The sequence below is a fragment of the Talpa occidentalis genome, unplaced genomic scaffold (genome assembly GCF_014898055.3).
Source record: "Talpa occidentalis isolate TD23 unplaced genomic scaffold, MPIMG_talOcc4v2.1, whole genome shotgun sequence".
Taxonomy (NCBI): domain Eukaryota; kingdom Metazoa; phylum Chordata; class Mammalia; order Eulipotyphla; family Talpidae; genus Talpa; species Talpa occidentalis.
The window spans coordinates 55,733,927-55,756,339 of record NW_026555331.1 but is presented as its reverse complement, the minus strand read 5'-3'; the positions used below and the strand labels follow the sequence as shown (position 1 = coordinate 55,756,339).

General features: G+C 37.2%; 1 long non-coding RNA gene across 1 annotated transcript in view; it reads right to left on the bottom strand.

Annotated features, from left to right (window-relative positions):
- Positions 1-22,413, bottom strand: part of LOC129145300 (uncharacterized) — a 67,546-nt gene that overhangs the window by 37,645 nt on the left and 7,488 nt on the right. Inside the window, exon 2 of the long non-coding RNA XR_008550644.1 lies at positions 1,632-1,772. This is a non-coding gene — a long non-coding RNA (uncharacterized LOC129145300). The remainder of the gene's footprint in view (positions 1-1,631; positions 1,773-22,413) is intronic.

The following is a 22,413-nucleotide window of genomic DNA, read 5'->3' as shown; positions in this document are numbered from 1 at the left end:
AAGCATGGACCGGCTCTCAAAGGATTAGCATCTAGTCAAGCATCTGTGAATCACTATATGTAATAAAAAGACATGAAGGATATAAAAGAATTAAATCAGGAACTCAAACAGATTCTTATATATCAATGTTCATAGAAATAGTATTCACAATACTAAAAGTTAATCAACAGATAAATGTATAAATAAAATGTGGTATATCAATACAATGAAATATTATTCAACCTTAAAAAGGAAGGAAATTCTGACCTGTGCTATATCATGGATGAACCCTGAAAACATCAAGCTAAGTGAAATAGGTCAGTCACAAAAGGACAGATATTGTATGATTCCACTGATATGAGGTACATAGGTATGCAAATTCATAGAAACAGAGTGTAGAGTGGCAGTTACCACAGGTTAAGAAGAAAGCAAATAAAGACAGTATTTTCTGTCTGGAATGAGGAAAAAGTTCTGGAAATAGATAGGGGTGATGGTTACAGAACAACATAAATGTATTTAATGCCACTAAACTGTATGCTTAAAAATAATTGCTATGGCAATTTTTTATCTATGTTTTATCATAACAAAAAAAAACATAATAATCGCTATAAAAAGACATGAAGGATTTTAGGAGGCAGTGACATCTGCCTGGTTTAACCAAGGAGGATGGTCTTACAGGTAGGTAGTGTTATTCCTTTAACACCTACAAATCAAAGCTTTCACTGTTAACAATAAGGAGCAAAGATTTGTTTTCATATTGTTCACCAGGCTTATATGGCCCTTCTTATATAAGAAACTGTTAAGACCACACTTGAGGGGAGAAATCACGTATCGTCCAAAAATTGACAATGATAAAAGAAAATGTACTAAAATTTAAAAATATTGAGTAAATAAATAAGCAAATACATAAAATACAACTTCATTACAAAACAAAAAGTAGCTGGTAAGAGTCATTACTTCTAAGGAGAGTCACTGGAAGTCTAGACCTTGAAGAATCTAATGTTCTGGGGTAAAAATGACTTACTTTTCACCATACATTTATTCCTTTTCTTACCTTGAATTTTTACTCCTTTTTTGTTTAAAATATAAATATTAAAAATTTTTAAACAAATGATGCCTAATCTTCTTCACAAAAATTCCCTAAATGTGATCTGAAAGCTATACGGATTATCTTAGTCTCCTATACTTTTATTCACAGGGTATAAAAAGTGAATGTTTCATGTCAGCAGCATTCATTAAATAACTACCAAAACACCTTTCAATTTGAAACTCTAACCATAAATTCTGGGGATATTGATTTTAACTTTTCTATCTCCCTCCTTATTAGTCACCCTTCAATGCACAAATATAAAGAATTAATGATACAAAATTATGCAGACAATACAATTTTAACTACCAATCCTACCTCCCAGGTATAATTAAATCAGATCCTCTTATGTTCTGTTTTGATCTTGAGTCCTTTTCTAATAAACTATAATTTATCCACTTTCACATGCAGAGGTGTTTGTGGTGGCAAATGCCCCAGATTAAAAAACCAAGTTTCCTTAGACTCCTCTGCAGCTAAAAATAGTTAGACAACTGAGTTCCTACCTACGAGAAATATTTTGTCATTTTCTGGAAGTTAACTCAACCAGGAGATGCACCTCTTTCACCTTTTCCTTTGTTTCCCCTCAGGAAGTGATTTTAAGAATAGAAGATATCTGCTGAAAACGGTGGAGTGGAGAGACAGGATGCTGGGTCTCTAATGGGATCATGAAGCTTCCATCCACCACTTGGCTCCACCAGTGCATTTCCTATATATGGGAGAAAAACAAATGTGTAGTTAAGTCAGTTATTTGAAGTTTCTGTTAGATGTGGTTTACATAAGCTTTCTTTCTCTTTCCCATAAAAAGTCTTTCTTTTTAGTACTCATTTTTCTGTAATTCCTGTAATACTCTATTTTCTGGAAGCTTTTTTAATGTTTTTTTTAAGATTTATTTATTTATGCATACAAGAACTGGGGTACAGGCCAGAGGTGCAGGTAGGTGAGGGGATTCACCAGAGACAGAGTGGGGAGAAGAACAGGCAGATTGACTGAAATACACTGCAGAGGGGAGCAGCAGGCAAGACAGGAGAGGTCTGCTGCACCATGTGGGTATCTCCCTGGCAGGCAGGGGATCGAACTCATGCTGCAGAGGCTGAGGATAGCTTCACAGTGCTGTGCTTAACCCCTTGCACCACCAGGAAGGCCCTTTAATGTTGTGGAGATTGGTTTTGTTTTGTTTTTTTTGAGGTAACATAGGTTTACATTATATGTGATCACACCACTTTAGATGCATGTCACACCACAACCACCAGCAAGGCACCCAGAGTCCTTCACCATTGTCCATTGTGCCCTCTCCCGTCTTTGTCCCCTTTTCTCCCCCTCACCATCTGATAACCTCAATTCAACAGTGATATCTGTACTGTATTGTGGTATATATTTGTAGTGTATTGGTTTGGATTTGTCTGACTCTCTGTTTTGTTTCTCTATAAAACCACATATTGAAGCGGGAAGTTACTAAGGGCTGCTGAACAATTTGCCTACAATAATGGTCGCAGTTATCATAACCCCCTTCTGGTGTTCTCAAAAGTTCCATCCATTTGTCACAAATGGCAAGAGTTCATTTTTTTTTTTTTTTTTATCTGAGTAATAGTTCATTGAAAAGAGAGAGAGAGAGAAGAAAGAGGGTCACATTTTTCTAATCCACTTATCTGTCCTTGGGCACTTAGGTTGTTTCCATAGCTTGGCTATGTAAATAGTGCTATAATAAACATAGGAAGCTTTAGCTTTCCTACACACCTTTTTTTCCACACACATCTTTTGCAATCCATTCTGTGCTTTCCTTAGGGCCACTGCTAGGGTTTCTCGATCTCTGAATACTGTGGCTGCTTTAACATCCCCCTTGTGCTGTCCTCTCCACAAAATGTGTTCCTTGCAGTTCTGCTACTTTGCAGTCAGTTCCCACTATGAACATTGGCTCTAAAAACGCAAAAATGTTCTGTCTACTCACACCTATATTCCTAGAGCTTAGAAAAGTCCTAGAATTTTAATAACTACTCCATAAATTCATTCATTGAGCTAACTGGGCAAATGTTTATTGAGCATCTCGTATGCACAAGCACCTTTCTAAGCACTGAGGACACCTCAGTGAAAAAATAGATAAAAATTGTATCCCTTACATTGTGGCATTTACATTCCAGTGTGAAAGAAAAAAATAAATATTAAATCAATCAATCAGTGAAAAAGTAATTCAGTACATTAACAGGAGAGGAGGGCTATGGAAAATCAGATTAGGATAAAAAGGATTGAGAGAGTCATGGTAAAGAAGAGTTTTAATAGAGGAAGAGTTGATTCTTGGAGAAGGTAACTTTTGTACAAAGACTTAGAAGTGGTGAAGAAGGGAGCCATTCAGATATATCAAAGAAGAGCTTTCAGGAAATGATTACAGTAAGTAAACGATAGTGCAAAGCTCTCATGATTTCAAGGAATAGTATGGAAGACACTGAACCTACAGGAGAATAAGCAGGCAGGAGAGAGATATAAGAAGAGGACAGGGAGATCACAAACTTTGTAAGTCAATCTCAGTTCTTACTCTGAGTGACATGGGGAACCATGCCAGGGCTTAAAGCAAAGGAAGGACAGGATAAGGTTTTAATAGAAGAACACTGGCTGCTATTGAGAACGGATTATAAACGAAGAATGGAAGCAAGGAGAGCATTTGGATAAGAGATGGTTAAAAGCTTGGATCAGGGGGCCTCCCCGGTAGCACAGTGGGTTGAGCGCAGCACAATGAAGCTGTCCACAGTCTCCGCAGCACGAGTTCGATCCCGGCCTGGAAGATACCCACATGGCACGGAAGATCTCTCCTGTCTCACCCGCTGCTCCCCTCAGCAGTGTTTCGATCGTATGACTGTTCTCCTCCCCGCTCTGTCTCTGGTGAATTCCCTCACCCTCCTGTGCCTCTGGCCTGTACCCCAGTTCTTGTATAAATAAATAAATCTTTAAAAAAAAAAAAAAAGCTTGGATCAGGATGCATCAGGAAGTGGGGGAGGGGGTTAATAATCCAATTCGAGATATATCTTGAAAGTATAGGTAAAGGGATTTATTACCTAATTGAATATGGAATATTCAAAAAAATAATTCCTGATGATTCCACACTTTTCACCTGGGAATCTGGAAGGGTGTTGCTATTCTTGAAATATGGACCTGTAAATGGAGTAGGATCATAGGAAGGATGTGAGTATGGTCATGTGCACTGCAAGAAGTCTATTAGACATTCAAGTAGAGGTGTCTAGCAGATAGTTTGATATACACACTTGGAATACAAAGATAAGTTCTGGATTAGGAGTACAAACTTTGGAATCATCATGAATACATGAAAAAAAAGTGCTCTAAACATATTTTCCATTCTTCATGGAAACATTTTGTAGCTGAAAGAATGGCTCCCAAACCGTGTGAACAAGAATCAAGAAATGATAAATTTCTTCCTAAGCCTTCATTTAAAGCAACATGTCGTTAAGCATGGTCTGCAGATCCACTGAATCAGAATAAAATCAGGTTTCATAATAAACATTCAGTGATTTTCATACATACTGAAATCTGAAAACTACTCACTCTATGTGAATAACTGGCATAGAATTTCATTTGGAAGTTTCCACTTGAATACCTATAATGGCTTCTAAGTGTGGGTTATACATGATATACACAGTCCATCAGATTTACTAGGAATCCCCAATATCCAATTCTTTTTCTAATAACTATAGATTGACACATATTGTGTAAGATTTATCATTATTAAAGGAAACTTATTTCTGGGTAATCTTCTGAGTCATTTCCTACATCATAGCCATAGTAATGGAGCTCCCTGATGGAGTTCTCTTGCTATGAGTTATAAAACTTTGGCTATGATGAACATACTCTTTCAGGAAAGATGTTCCTCAGCCACATCTGATTCTCTTGTTTCAACATTTAGAAACCTGTATTGCATGGCAGGTTTTCATTCCCACTATCAAATTGACCCCTTCTACCCACTCTTGGCACCCTTTCCCCTTCACCCCTAGTAATCATATTTTTCTAGAGTTAGTTATTTTTGTTGTACTTGCTAGTTTGTTTTATTTATTTATATTACACATACGAGTGAAACCATCTAGTAATTATGTTTCACTTTCTCGTTTATTTCATTTAGTTCTTTGTAACTTTGATAATTTTTTCAATATTTTTTGCTTGCTGCTGAAGTTTACAACACATGAGATTATACTACAATTTGATGAACTGGATAATCATTACAAAGCAACTGTTTACTCAGAAAAAGAGCAGAATTTGAAAAGATTACCCAAGTATTCCCTTTGGCAGAAATACTGTTTCCAGGGCATTGTGCAAACATATCTAACAGTTTTCTTGAGTAATTATTTTAGGCATTATTAACTTAGAGTTACTAAGCAATATTTTTGAATCACTGGACTAGGGAAGATGTAAACCCAAAGATTTTTGCAAATAGTTTATCAAGATGTGTGGCAGCTGTGGGCTTACCTCATGAATTTCCTGTTTAACAACTTCTGGGTACTGGAGTTATCATTCCTAACTTGGATCAACTGTTCTTATGAGTTCAAGAGTCTGGAGCTGCCATTTTCAATCTACTATATTGTAACAGAGTCATCTCCATAAAAAAAGGAGGGTCCATGTTTCCTGCCCCAACTAATGAGGGGCAGAGCTGAGCAGCAAGGGAGGCTTGAGAGACAGAAGAGACACAGAAAGGGGAGACACTTGGAAAGAGACAGAGATAGAAGAGACGGCTTGATTCTCAGCTTTGAGCTTATCCCAGGGACTTGGGGTCTTGGAGCATACATGAGGAATGGAAATATGCAGAGATATTTGGAAGAAACATGTGGGAGAGAGACATGTGGGGAGATTGACAATGGCAAACTTTATCTTGATTTGTACTTAAATTTTGCTCCTTTCATCCCAGATTTTTCTGGTCCCTTTGCCCCTTTCCTATGGTTCCCCACAAGAAAGTGTCTTAGACTTATGGCAGGCTTTCGGGCCCCAGTGGCCCCACTTCAGGCCAATTCTGTTTGGCTGGACATTTACCCATGAGGGGATGGTAACTTTGGATTTTCACTGGGAAACTATTCTCTCCTCTTCCTTCTCTATGCACAATCATTCCATTAAAGATGTTATACATTAAGAGTATGCCTTGTCGGGCCTCCTTGGTGGTGCAAGGGGTTAAGCACCGCACTATGAAGCAATCCGCAGCCTCTGCAGCACGAGTTCGATCCCAGGCCAGCCAGGGAACAACCCACATGGCTCAGCAGACCTCTCCTGACTCGCCACTGGCCCCCTCAGCAGTGTACTTTGGTCAACCTGCCTGTTCTGTTCCCTGCTCTGTCTCGGGTGTATCCTCTCACCCTCCCACACATCTGGCTTATACCCTGGTTCTTGTATAAAAATAAAATAAATCGGGCCTCCCCGGTGGCGCAGTGGTTGAGCGCTGGGTTGCAAAGCTGTCCGCAGCCTCTGGCAGCGCTGGTTCGATCCCCGGCCGCCGGTCGAGGGTCCCACATGGCGCTCAGACCTCTCCTGCCACCCGCTACTCCCCTCAGCAGTGTACTTCGGTCCTTCTGCCTGCTCTGCTCCCCGCTCTGGCTCTGGTGAATTCTCTCACCCTCCCACGCTTCTGACTGTACCCAGTGCTTGTATAAATAAATTAATTTTTAAAAAATGTTAAAAAAATAAAAATAAAATAAATCTTTTTTTTTAAAAAAAGAATATGCCTTGTCTTTATGCAGTGAATAGTAGAGTCCCTTTAGAGTATGCAAGTTTGGGATCTCAGGATGCCTCTCAGTCTGCCTGCTAACAGTATCAGAAAGAAAAAATAACTTGAATCAGTATGCTGTGGAGAATATGGCACTAGAGAAATTTTAGAAGCACTTAAACATTTTAATCATAAAACTAAAATTTGTGGTATCATTAGGTCTTTTTTCCAAAAATCTATGTAATTGTAATTTCAGTTCTGCTGGGGGAAAGAATGCATTTAAAACTGTAGCAGTCTTGGGCCTTCCTGGTGGTGCAGGGGTTAGTCTCAGCACTATCAAGCTATCACCAGCTGCTGTGGCATGAGTTTGATCTCCAGCCAGGGAGCTAACCCACAAGGTACAGCAGACCTCTCCTGTCTTACCCGCTGCTCCCCACAGCAGTGTATCTCAGTAGATCCACCTGGTCTGCTCCTCACTCTCTCTGGTGAATCCTCTCACCCACCCCACACCCTGCACTTCTGGCCTACACTCCAGTTCTTGTATGAATAAATAAATAAAAATAAATCTTTAAAAAATTATACCTATCTTATTTCACTGAGCATGATCCCTTCTAGCAGGAAAAATAAAAATATTGAATGGTTTCACTTATAGGAGGAATACAGGGGAACTAAATAAGGGATCAGGGAAAAAAATAACAATAATAATAAACTATCAGGCAACCATAATAAGAGACATTCTGCAAGAGAGGGGGAGGTAAAGGGATCAAACCAGGGGAGGGAAGAGTACAAGGGACTATGGTAACGATTCACAGGTGAACTTGTGGAGGGACTTTTATGGGGAATACACAATGATGTAAAAGATATAAATAAAAATAAAATTATAGCTGTCAATTTCATTTGTCTCAATTCTAAAAAGATATCATATATTTTATACTGTTTGGCTGATAGGTTCCATCAAAATTGAGCAGCAATGCACGAGGGCTGAGAACAGAAATTAGAGCACATGAGAAACCATGATTATGTGGTTAAAAGACACTGGCCAACTCAAATGGGCTCAAATCCAATATTTGTAACCCCCCTCCTTCAAAAAAAACAGGATCCAGGAGCGGGAAGTGCAAATGGCACCCATCAGAAAGTGCCCACTCTGATGACTCAGTGAGACCATCCTAAGCATCCACTATGACCCTGACTTGGTGCTGATGGAAGGAGGGCACAGTGAAGGCCCCAGACCAAAGACAGGAGGAGGAAGATAGAGTTCCCTGGGTAAGTCACTCCTTTTCTCTCAATTTAAACCAGAATTGAGTAGCAATATCAAAAAAGGAAACAATGACTTTTTCTAATTAAACTCATAAACTTACGACTCTTTCTTGGCAGGCAGCTAGTATACCAGTTATACCATAACTGGGGTACAGGCCAGAGGTGCAGGGGGATGAGAATTCACCAGACACAAAGTGGGAGCAGAACAGGCAGACTGACTGAAATACACTGCTGAGGGGAGCAGCGGGCAAGACAGGAGAGGTCTGCTATGCCATGTAGGTAGCTCCCTGGCTGGTCTGGGCTGGAACTCGGGCTGCAGTGGCTGTGGATACCTTCACTGTGCTATGCTTAATCCTTTGCGCCACCAGGGAGGTCCCACCAACTATACCATTTTGTATTCCCCATGGTCACTATTAAGCATATCGGAAAGGACTTCATAAAGACAGATAAACTTTTGGGCCTTCCAGATGGAGCAAGGGGTTGAGACACAACCTATGAGGCTGTCCACAGCCACTGTGGCACGAGTTCTATCCCTGGCCAGGGAGCTGCCCACATGGTGCAGCAGACCTATCATGATTCGCCCGCTGCTCCCCTCAGCAGTGTATTTCAGTCATTCTGCCTGTTCTGTTCTCCACTCTCTCTGGTGAATCCTCTCACCCTCCACACCTCTGGCCTGTACCCCAGTTTTTGTATATATAAATAAATAAATCTTTAAAAAGAGAGAGAGAGAGAGAGAGAAACTTTCAAACTCTTGTCCCCCACTTACGTGGTACTTCATTCGGATCTTGTTTCCTCCTGGGAAGCACTGGCTCTTATTCCCAAAAAAATTGAAGTAGAACATTGGAATCAGTATGGGGATGTCATGAGAATGGCAAAGAAAAGCAAAGACAGTTACCAGGGGTACATTACAATATCTGGGAAGGTCTACCACACTTTTCATATGCCTTCCCATGATGTCATTTTATCTTTTCAGTTAGATTAACAGTCCCTGCATTACAGGCATCCTGTTGTATTCTATGGCACTTGATGTTCTGTTGCATTAGACATTCACCAAGTATGTGTTGACTCATGATAGATGAGAACTAGAAAAGGGAAAAAATAAAGATATCCTATCATTTTCACATTTTCAAGACTGAAAATAGCATGAGATGCTGTCACAGAAGTTGAGCAGAAAAACTGCAGTGTGTAGATTACCTATATAGCTAACCTGGGAGCTGTAAACACTGAGAAAAATATAATGTAACAAAATGTTCTCAACACTTATTTGCTAAGAAGAAATTGAGAAATTGCTATTTGGAAGGTATCAATAGTGTTTGCTAAATTGACTGTTATTAGATGTATTGCCAAGGGACTAAATCCTTTCGTTGCATAGAATAAGAAAACACTTTAAACTGCTAAGTTTAAACAGAGGAGGAAAAGGGGGGAAAGATATTTGTTAAGATGTACTTGTTAAGATTGCAGTTGCCATTTCTCCTCTATTTTTAAAGCTGTTAAAAGATAATGGAGTCAACAAAAACTAATAGTCTAAATATTTCAAATTACATATATTTATGCCTATAATTTTACAGCATTGCCTTCTTTAGCAATTTCTTCTACAACCTCTACGAGATAATTCACAGAACTGCCTCAAAGTGATCTCTAAGTGCTCTAGTGAAAAAATAGGAAGTAATAGAATTCTTCTATGGGAATTCCCAATAAGTCGACTATAATGAAGGGTGAACTTTAACCTGGTGAACACCATGCTCTGTTTACAGAATATATTGATGTAAAGTAAGATGGGTGGTTAGGCTTTCTCCAAGAACCCATAAAAAGCAGAAGCAGAACGGAGACCCAGCAACATCACCACCATCTTTAAAGTCAGACAAGGAAGAACACAGCTAGCGGCCACTGGTATACCTCCCTCTCAGGGCCATGCATCCTTGACAATGTCCCTGACCCATGCATGTCTCTCCACCACATCTTCTCTGCCAACTGCCATCACTCGCCATAATCCAGACTCACATCATTTCTTCCTTAAACTAAGGCAGCTGCCTCCTATTTAAATTTTCTGCTTCCAGTTTCTTCCCCCTGAATTGCCACTAGAGTGAACATTCCATCTATGTACAGACTTCAATCACTTCAGTCCATAGATCCCTAACACCCATAGTTCTAGAAAATAGGAATATTGTCTTTCTTGCTCCTATATCCAAATTGCTGAGATGACTCGTGGCACAGAGAAGTCATCACTAAATACTGGTTGAATATAGAATAAAGCATAATAATGTAAAGCCCTCAACCATCTGAGGAATGATCCACTCACTTTTCATATTTCTGATCTTTGTTGAAGTTAGTCTCTGTTTAAAATATTTTTCAACCACTTCAATGCTGTTACCTCCTAATTCATCTAGCAAAGTTCAAACGCATATGTATTTGATGAATAAATGAACTAACAACCCTCCTGAGATGCTTTGCTTGTATTCTTCATTTCACTGGCAGACTTCCCTATTATCACTGATCTCCCAGTCTCACTCCTTCCTGTCAAAACTCATATTCCACAATATCCTAATACAAACTAAAACTAGGTATATGACTTGAATAAGACTCTGTCTCCTTGCTTCCTTATAAAAATATGGTTTATAGCCCAAATGCCCAAAAATAGATGACTGGATCAAGAAGATGTGGTACATATATACCATGGAATATTACTCAGCATTCAAAAAAAGATAAACACATGCAATTTGCAGCAACATGGGTGGCGCTGGAAGGGATCATGCTCAGCGAAATAAGCCAGAAAGAAAAAGAAAAATACCAAATGGTCTCACTCATAGCAGGAATCTAGAAAACTTAAATAAGGGACCAGGAAAATGAATAACTATAAGAAAGTGAAAATCAAAATCAACAAAAAACTATAAACCAGAGACACTTTTTGGGGGGGGGGGTGGGGGGCGGGAGGGGAGGGATTGGGGTCAGAATGGGGGGGTTGCAATTGTATGGGGAATATAAAAATAAAATTTATTATTTAAAAAATAAAATAAATAAAAATAAAAATATGGTTTATGACACAGCTTCTGGGTGTCTGTTACTAATAAGCTTATTCATGTTTCTCCCACTTTCTGATAGATTTGGTGGACTTTTTAAAATCCAGCTACACTACTTACAAGAAACATACCTAAATCATAAAAACATAGAAAAGTTAAATTTAAAAGGAAGGAAAAATACAATAAAAATACAGAAATGAAGTAAAAATCAAAGTATGATAAATCAAAATGTTGTGAGAAGTGATAAAAGTATTACTTAAAGACAAAGGTATAACTTTAAAACATATATTAACTTAAGTTGAACTTATAAAAGTTTTTTCTTTTTTTTTTTTTTTTTAGATTAGAAGGACTAGGGTATAGGTGAGAGGTGCAGGAGGTGAGAGGATTCACCAAAGACAGAGTGGGGAGGAGAACAGGTGGATTTACTGAAATACACTGCTGAGAGGAGCAGCGGGTGAGACAGGAGAGGTCTGATGCAGCAGTGATAGCACTGAGACTTAACTCCTAGGCCCCCATGGAGACCCTAAAAGTTTTATTTTTAAAGAATAATAAAATAACAAAATAAAATCTAAATTGAAAGATAATTAATAAAAGAACTGAAATTAATAAGATAGAAAATGCAGATACAATGGAAAGAGTCAATAAAGCCAAAAATGGATCTTTGCAAAAACTGATAAAATAGAAAATCATCTGGTAAGATCAAGAAAAAACACAGATTACACAATATATTGTCATTGTCTTTATATATTACTTTTATAATATAATATATAAAACAATATTAAGGGCAAAATGATAACTTCAGACAATGTTTTAAAAGAGACTATTATGAAATTTTGTGCCAATAAATTTGAAGTTACAAGAAATAAATTTCTAGAAATATATATCTCAACAATGCTGTTTTGAGGGAAAAAAATTGAAATTACTTCACCTTTTAAGGGAGGGAGGGAAGGAAAAAAAATCAAGAAAGGAGGGAAGGAAAGAAGGAGAGGAGGAAAGAAGAAAAGAGGAATGGGGAGGAGAGAGGGAGAGAAGGAAGGAGAGAGGGAGGGAAGCCTCCTTCTGAGTTTGAAATCAGAGCTCTCAAAGGGCCAGGTGCATGATAAAGGCTATATGCCAAATCAAGCTAACATGATACTCAAAGATGAAAAACTGAAAGATTGCCCTCTATCATATGATTTGATAGTAAATTTAGAAAACCCTAAAGGCTCCACTAAAAACAATAAATCAGCACAGTGAAGTGGGAGGCTACAAAATCAACACACAAAAAAAAATCTGTTGCATTCTGATATGTGAACAACAAATTAAAAGAGAAAGAAACTAAGGGGAAAATCCAGTTTACAAAAAAAATTAAAGAATTTAAAGAATAAGCTCAACAAATGAGATGAAAGACCTTGAACAAAAACTATAAGACATTGTTAAAAGAAATACAAGAAAACACAAAGAAATGGAAGATAATCCTTGCTCATGGATTGGAAGAATTAACACTATTAAAATGTCATCTTACCCAAAGCAATATACTGATTCAGTGCAGTCCCCATCAAATTTTCAACATCATTCTTCAAAAAAGTAGAACAACATTACTAAAGTGTATATGAAATTACGAAAGAACCTGAATAGCTAAATCAGACCAAAACAAAAAACAAATAAAAAAACAGACATATCAGACTCCCAGACTTCAAACTATATTGCAAAACTATAGCAATTAAAGAGTATGGTATTGAAATAAAAATACACATATCAATGGAATAGAATTGAAAAATACACATATCAATGGAATAGAATTGAAAGGCCAGCAGCCAACTACAGTTATATGAACAGTTAGCGTACAACAAAGGAATTGAGAATATACAAAGTTTATTTTAACAAAAATAAAGTTTTTTTATTGATGCTTTTGTAGTGAGTGTAATATGGTAACACATATCTGAAGAGGTGTGAATCCATACACCTAAATCATACACAAATATAAGCCAACATTATCTCAATAAAAAATAATGCCACTTTTTAAAAATGAAAAATTGTACATGATCAATCAAGTTATGTTTATTTATGTTCAATTACATAATAATATTTGAACAAGTGATAAAAATAAAATGAAATGGACTATGATTGTGAATTTTGTGTGCTTTTGTAGTGGGAGCACTATAGTAACACCATCAAAGGGGGGGATCCTATACTTCCAAAATACAAACAATAATATAAACCAATGTTACCACAATAAATAAATAAATATTCCAGACAGTCTAAAATGACCATACTATTATACTAACCAAACAAGGGAACGAAAGTTGATATTGTAATTACATGCAGTTTGGATGATGGTAATGGATATATTTCCATTAAGCTTCTTGAAATATTAAAAATAACTCATGCCCCTGAATAAAATTGAAAAACCATTCTTAAAAAGAAATAAAAGTCAGAATTTTAATCTCTTTTCAAAGAAAATACCAAGCTTAAATGATTTTATAGGTGAATTCTACCAAACTTTCAAGAAAATAGATGTTCCAATTTTATACCAAGTCTCCCAGAGACAGAAAAAAGAAAAATACTTCACAATTTAGCCAGTAAAGTTATAATAACATTGATATCCAAACTAGAGAAGGATAGTGCAAAAAGGAAAAATTATAGGCCGACCTCACTAGGAACATAGATCAATTATAGGATTCCTCGGAAAATCAAGACTCAGGTAAATATAGCTATAATTACACATTTACTAAACATTGTACTGACTCACCTAACAAATACAATAATGTAAGAAAAAATAAAAAGTTTTTATGGTTTTGAAACAAAAATATTTTCACAGATCATGTTATTTTATACATAATAAATAAAAATAAATTACTATAATTAATGTGTCTGGCTATAAAATCAATATTTATAACTCCATTGTATTTCTACACACTAATGCAGTTTTAATTTGTAAATTATAAATATAATTTGTAAATTAATAATAAATTTAATTTGTAAATTATAAATATAATTTGTAATATAAACAAATACCTAAGAAAAGATGTATATAGAGAATTATTGAGACATTAAACAAAGCCTAAAATAAATGGAAAGATGTATCATTTTAGTATATAGAAAGATTCAATAATGTTGAGATGTTGTGACTTCATCTTAAACTAATGTAAATATTCCAATGAAAATTTCATCAGTGCTTTCTTAAGCTCTTAAGTCAATTCTAAATTATGTATCAGGAGGCAAAAGTCCAAAACTAGACAAGGTAAGAATGAAATAGGGAATCTTCCCTATTGGAGAGTAAGATTTGGAAGTTATAATAAGTAAGGCAGTTTTGATATTGACACAGGATTAGAAAAAATAGTGAAACAGTTGAAAACTCAGAAACATAATTTTGTATACATTAAAATGATATATGACAGAAAGAGATGACATTACAGGTTTTGGGTATATATAATAAATAAAAAGATTACAGAGTCCCATACAATTTGGACACAAAAAGTAGATGCTGAGTTATAAGAGGTCACTCCAGGTGCGGAATTTTAGAAAATTTGTCTTTGGAGTAAATGACACCATGGCTGTGGTGTCACTACGATAAGCCCAACTAGAGGTGGGCTCTTTAATTTGATGGTTTATCTTCCTCTACACATGCCTCTGCCTTCATAAATGGTAACTTCAGGGCCTCCCCGGTGGTGCAGCAGGTTGAACACAGCGCTGTGAAGCTGTCCGCAGCCTCTGCAGCACAGGTTCCATTCCCGGCCGGTCAGGGAGATACCCACATGGTGCGGCAGACCTCTCCTGTCTTGCCTGCTGCTCCCCTCAGCAGTGTCTTCCATCTGTCTGCCTGTTGCTCCCACTCTGTCTCTGGTGAATCCTCTCACCCTTCCACGCATCTGGCCTGTACCCCAGTTCTTGTATAAATAATAATATTTTTTTTTAAATGGTAACTTCACTAATCTGGTCCTCTTTTTAACCAGATCTCTCAAGAGCAGGCCTTGGGGAACATATATCTTCTCATTCTGCTCTTGAATGTATTTGGAAACTTTCTTCAGAATCTTCTCATAATGAGTGTGCATGCATAAGAAGATGGTATATACTGTTAAACAAGCCAAACAATTGGCCCCCAAGCTTCTCTGCTTCTGCATAAAGGTTATTTAGAGTTCAAACTGTTTCTTCAAATTGCTGCCTATCAATTCAATTTTTCAGCTCTGGTGGGAACTTGGTTTGGAATTGGCAGTGTGTGCCATTACTGTAATCTCCATGAATGACTACCCTTCAGGATACCTGCACCTGCTGAGGTTTCATGGGGAGGACAAGACGGCCACACCGTCTCTTCTGCCCTCCAGCTGCTGCCGCACCTCCCTAAATGTTCATGCTCTTAATACAAAGCATCAAACTACAGAACATAAATTGACAGAATTATACATTGATAAGTCAATATCAAAGAAGAAAACTCCAACATGCCTCTTAGTAGTTGACAGATCTCTGGGGGGAAAAAGGGAGAAGACAAAATATTACTAAGACGATGGAAGATTCAAACAATACAATTAAGATAATATCATTTTGGTTAAATCTTTGCTAATTAAGATTCTTCCATGGCTTTCTATTATCTAATGGCATCAAATCTAAATTATCCTAGATCCCAAAAGTGTTCTATATTTAGTACTGCCCTACCTATTTAACCAACCTTATTTCTTCTCTGTTCACAACTGAAGTCTCTTACCCTAGGCAAATCAAACCACTAATGGACCAGAGAGAGGAAGCTATGTATAGTGTTTATGGCCTGAGCTCTGGCATTGGACAGCAAAAGTTCACATCCTGGTTCCATCATTTACCAACTGCATGAACTTGAGTGAGTTACTCAATCCTATGAGCTTCAGTCTTCTCATGAATGAATTAAGAATAAAGTTAGCATCTATCTCATTATGCCTATTGCAACGATTTATAAAGGTAAGTGGGGCCTGACACTGATGACCTGCCTTTATTTATTCTGTTACCATCTACTGAAAGGAGCCTATTTCTCTTCCCATCTATTCAAATTCTGCCTCAAAGGCCTACTCAGTTCCTCTTCTTCACCAATTACTCTTTCCAGCCTTCATTTAGTTTCCTCTTCTGTAGTGACTGTTAAGTTTGCAGGGGAAGAGTACACAATCACAGATACCTTAGAAAATCTGATGGAGGGGGATCTTCTATTCATAAAAACATATATGCATGCATACATACACATTTTCACAAGACATCAAGGGCTATATGTCTCTCTGAAGCTCATCCACGGAACCCAGTTAAGTATCTTTGTCTTAAGTTTCTTTCACCATCATCACTCTTCTCTCCTAATTCCATTTTAACAAGAGCACAGAATGCCTCAAGGAGGTAAAAAAAGGTACAAAGAGAAATTAGAGAAGCTCACCTCAAAGATAAGAAAACTAATTTATAGAGGTGAAGTGACTTATCAAAGTCACAAAGAACTAAGAAGTAGCAAGACCTAAAGTTAGAACCTTGTCCCCTCAATATTCCTCCAGGGTTCTGTGCAAAAGTGTGTTTGAATAATTTATCTCCAACCCAAAGAACTCCAAGATTGAGAAATAATGCTAGCACATTTTTCAGATGAGGCAATAATCCTGTGGGTTATTTGTCCCCAGATTATCAATCCACAAACCAAAACTCATTCACAGAATGATACTTACAAGCAATATAACTATATTTTATTATACTTTATCATCCTTGTATTTAAATTCTCTCACTAGCTTTCTCAGAAGCAACATCAAATTAGGAAACACAAAACTACCCCAATTTTATTATTTATTATTTCAAGGAGTTAACTTTGAAAATTTTTTTTAAGTTCTATAATTGCAATAATCAACATCAACATTTCTGGATCTTGGGCAAGGAAAAATACAAATAAAGCTAATCTAAAATCTTTCTCTCTCAGACCTGACTTTGTAAATATTTTATAAACATCTTCCATCTTCTTCTGTATAAGACATTTTTCCAGAACTAACAAATAGTAAAATGAACTAAACTTTGCTCATTCTCTACCCTAACTTTCAATTCTCACAGAAGTTTAATGTTAAGCAAAGGAAAAAGAAATACATCATGAATAATGTACAAAACATAATAATCAATCTCCACATTAAAAACTGATTAGCAGTTGTGTAGTCATAGTCTCCTTGTGTATAAAGGGAGCACGTCACAATGTGGAGTCATATATCTAGCCTAGGAAATGAGATAAATGACTCAGGAAGAGTGGGAGTCAAGTAAAATGAGATATATCAGTTGAAAACTTCAATCAACCACCAAGAAAGAAAGCACTTTACAAGAAAATAATATTGGCACACCTCAAGAACATAGGTTTTTAGCAAAGGATCATAGAGATGAATCTTAAAGGCTGCTCTGTCCAAGCACTTCATTTTCCAGATGAAAAAATTAAATACTGAGACCTGAAATGCATCTGCTTGGAAATCCACAGACTTTGCAGAGAAAGGAACCCAGGACCTACCACAGGAAATCAGCTTCCCCACCTGAAAATTCACACTTACTTGATTAGTGAAACAAGGTGAAACAAATATGGGAAATGATGCCAATAATATAACTTAGGCACTCTAAATAATAAGTCCTATTTAGGCTCTGGGGAAGTACACAAACCTCAAGTAACTATCTTCTGCTTCCCTGAGTGATCCATGGAGCTAGATGAGACTGAGTGCACTCTTGAATACTGACAAAGAAAAGAGTGACTGCTTACTTGCCAGTCTTTCCTTTGCTGTTTTATACCAAGAAAAAGAAAAATGTAGGCTACAGAATTCATCAAGTATGTTGTAATTTTTTTGTGTTTCTATCCATTGTTTTATCATTTATAGATGAGTTGATAATGTTTAGAAACAATCTTGATTAAAAGAGACCAATAATTAAAAATTATTTAGCATAACAGTAACTTTTCTGTTCATTCTTAGTATTTGCTTATGTGGGAAATTTACAAAAATTTGATTCACCTATTTTCACACATAGTCATGATTACAAAGACAAATCAATGACTATGTGGCACTAAAGCTGCTTTCCTGAGAGGAAAGATATTCAGGATTTAGTAAGATAATATGGAATAAATCTAAAGTTATTTAAAAAATTATTCACATTTTATTTAAAAAGAACTTCTCACTGCAATTTTACTATCATAAATTAAGATAAAATAGAAAATGATAGTTTAACAAATGGGTCTGAACTTTCCATTATTGCGTTATTTGAGTGAGATATCACTAAATTCTACAACTTCAGTTTTCCTTTTCATATCAATCATTCATTCTTATATTGATCTCCTGAGAGAAGTAAAAGCTAAAGCCTAACTGCAATCCCCTTCCCTTGGGATTTGCTGCTGAAGTCTTTTGAATGAAAACCATCAATCAGTAGTACTTACATATTTTAGAGGTGGTGATAGGTTTTTGGCAAATGCAGAAAACTGCTGATTTTTGAAAAACAAAATTATGGTATATTTTACAGAAAGCAAAATAATTTAAAACATTTCCAAAATGCAATCTTTTTTTAAAGATTTATTTATTTATGCATACAAGAATTGGGGTACAGGCTGGGGGGGGAGGATTCACCAGAGACAGAGTGGGGAGCAGAACAGTCAGAGCTACTGAAATACACTGCTGAGGGGTGCAGCAGGTGAGTCAGGAGAGGTCTGCTGCGCCATGTGGGTAGCTCCCTGGCCGGGAATCAAACTTGTGCTGCAGTGGCTGAGGATAGCTTCACAGATTGTGTCTTAACCCCTTGTGCCACCAGGGAGGCCCCAAAATGCAATCATTTTTACTACCCTAAAATTCTAAGTTCTTTCTAGGCAAACATCTAATGTTTGGTAGTTATTCTATCTGCTTCTACACTACCTGTACAAAATCTTAATGCTACAATGGATTTTTATTAAAGATTTCTGACTAAAACTGAAATACAGATTTTGCCTATGACAAAGAAATTTTCAAAATTTGTCCTTCAAGTACTTTCAAATTGAAATTATAAATCAGTAAAAATGAACCATGTAAAAAATAATGTATGCATTTTAAGGGTCATTTATCAAATTACTGGCACACTGAATCTCCTAGACAAAAATACTCAAAACAACTACGTTCACAGCAGGATTAAATAATGGTTGAATTATTCCTAATAATTTCCACTACCAAGCAACTGAAAAACATTTAAGAAGTAAATCTAAGTGAATGCAGTATCAAAAGTATGAAGAAAGAAATTGCTTACAGAACTGTTTCGCTATCCAAAGTAGTTGTTTTGAGGGAACATTATAGGTATTACTTTCATGTTTTAACCTTTTTTGCCTCAGGTGGGGGAGGGGGCATGGAAGGAATATCTCTCTAAAGGTCTGCTTTTGTTAATATAATGAAAAAATTTGTAGTAGTTGCTGCACAAATACAATTGTTACTTTTTCTGTCCTGTGCATCATTTTTTTTTTTTTTTTTACTTTCTTGAGGAATGTTCTTAAGACTGTAGAAAGATAGCTTAAATGAAAAATAGGTGTGGGTAAGAAATATTTGGAAAACAAGCATAAGTATTGTCATGCCATGTGAGTAAAAAGAGCTGTTTTGGAAACAGATCATTAACATCCAAGACTGAGAACAATCATGATTTTGTTAAGTAGAGATGGGGGGTTTGGAGGAGAAGAGTGATTTGGCAAAATCCGTGGAAGATAAATCTTCAGGACTGGTCTAAAGAAAGATTGGAGGCAGGAAATTGGTAGGATTCACTTGAGATAGCTCTCTAACTACAAGGCAGGAAATGGGCAGCAGTCAAGCTGAGTAATTTAAGACCAACAGGGATTATTGCAAAGATGATTTAAGGTGTGGTTTAAGGAATCTCACAGAGTGTTACAGTATGCAAGAACTAAAACCACATCCAGGTCTGCAGGAACCAGGGGAGCAGGAGCCAGTAGATGTCCAGAGAGAGCTACCTGATTGGAGCTGTGGTCTTCTAGAAAAACAGCCAAGCCACATAATATGCACAGTGCTAGTTCAGAGATAGGGACTAGGACAGTGGTTCAGGAGGGAAGGCACCCGGGGATGGGGACCAAAGGATGATATGAACCCTCATCTTACTTTCTTCTTGCCTTCTGCTCTTCTGTCACTTCTTCCTGCTGGCCACACCCAGCTGAAAGCCAGGGACAGAGAACAGTGTAAAAAGGATCTAGTCAAGTAGGGGAGAAAAACCTGGTCTAGGGGTAAGGTCATAACAGTGATAGTGAAGATGTAAAAGGTACAATACAGAGACAGAGATAAGAGGACATTAAGACTGAGAGGATGGGCCTCCCTGGTGGCGCAGCGAGTTGAGCTCAGAGCTGTGAAGCTGTCCGCAGCCTCTGCAGCACAGGTTCGATTCCCAGCCAGCCAGGGAGATTCCCACATGACATGGACCTCTCCTGTCGCGCCCGCTGCACTCCTCAGCAGTGTATTTCGGTCTGTCTGCCTGTTCTGCTCCCTGCTCTGTCTCTGGTGAATCCTCTCACCCTCCCGTGCCTCTGGTCTGTACCCCAGTTCTTGTATAAAAATAAATAAATCTTAAAAAAAAAAAAAAAAGACTGAGAGGACCTGGAAATAGGAAAAGTCAAGGTTAACATCTGAGCCTGCTTTAACCAGCATTGTTTTCTCAATGCCCAACGGTGCCTTGGGCATGAAAGGCCTTCTATAAACATTCATTAGGGAGGAAATGTGAGTGGATGACTGATGAAAGAAATAAATTTGAAAGAAAATGATGTGTTATATAGACTTAAATTTTAAAGTATGATGGAAGAGCCTGTTGGAGATTGAGTCTATAGTTCTAAAAAGGAACAAAATACTGACATACCCCTAAAAACCATCTGCACAAAAGTGGCAAATGACACCAACGTATGAATGGAATGGCACAGAGAACAGACAAAAGGAACAAAGAACCAAGACCTAATGACCAATCATGGGATTCCTCGCATTATGACACAAAAGAAAGGGAAACCAAGAAAGAAAAAAGATACAGGGAAAAATCCATAAAGGGAAAAGAAAAAACGTCCAACCATTTTCTTAAAATAATTTAAACCTATTGCACATCTCCAGTAGGTTCTTTTCTTGACCCCCCTCCCCAGTCTTACCTAACATAAAGACACAAAGCAAACCTAGAGAACACTACTTGCCTTATTAAGATTTTTTAAAATCCTAAATCTCAATCTTGGTAGCTTTTCTTACCTTGAATCAAACATAATGAACATTAATCTTTTTTTAATTTAGAAAAGTCAATTTATTAGCCTTATTCTTTCAAACAATCATGTATTCAATACCTATTATGTATCCAGTACTATGATCAGAAAAGCGGATGTGAAAATCAGCCTCCAGTCATCAATTAAAATCCACTTAGACTGTAAAAAAACCATTGAGCATAAAACAATTAGAATTCAATTAAGAACTGACCTGTGTTGGGGCCTCCCCGGTGGCGCAGCGGTTGAGCGCTGGGTTGCGAAGCTGCCCGCAGCCTCTGCAGCGCCAGTTCGATCTCTGGCTGCTCCCCGGCCACCGGAGGAGGGTCCCACATGGCGCACAGACCTCTCCTGCCGCCCGCTGCTCCCCTCAGCAGTGTGTTTCGGCCCTTCTGCCTGCTCTGCTCCCTGCTCTGGCTCTGGTGAATTCTCTCACCCTCCCGCGCTTCTGACTGTACCCAGTGCTTGTATAAACAAACAAACAAATAAATAAATAAATGAAAATACATGCCTCTTTAAAAAGAAAAAAAAAAAATCTTAAAAAAAAAAAAAGAACTGACCTGTGTTAATGGAGTATTATTCAACAATCAAAAAAGATAAACTCATGCCATGCGCAGCAACATGGATGGAACTAGAAGCAATTATGTTCAGTGAAATAAGCCAGAAGGAAAAAGAAAAATATTGGATGGTTTCACTTATAGCAGGAACATAGGGGAACCCAATAAAACATCAGTGTAAAAAAATAATGACAGAACAAAACACAACAAAGCAAAAACGGACAATTATAAATCAGAGACCTACTTCAGGGGAGGAGGAGGGAGAGGGATCAGAGGGAAGAAGGGAGGGAAGGAGGAGCACAGGGAACTGAGGTGATGGTGCACGGGTGCATTGGTGAAGGAAACTCTATGGGGACTACACCTGAGGTGGGGGGTAAGCAAATATTGTTTCAAAATGAACAATGATGTAAAAAATAAAAAAAAAATTAATATTAAAAAAATAAAAAGTCATATTTTTGGTAGTCAGAGTACAATGTCTGGAAAACACTTTAAAAATATATTTTAAAACACTTTAAAAATATAAGAAAACAACACTCAAATGAACTTTTAAGATGGTACCTTTCCAGTCTGTCAAAGGCCACAACAATGAAGGATCTTAATTACATCTATATATAGCAACTATTAAATTCAAGGAAAAAGAAAACAAATAAAAAATCAAG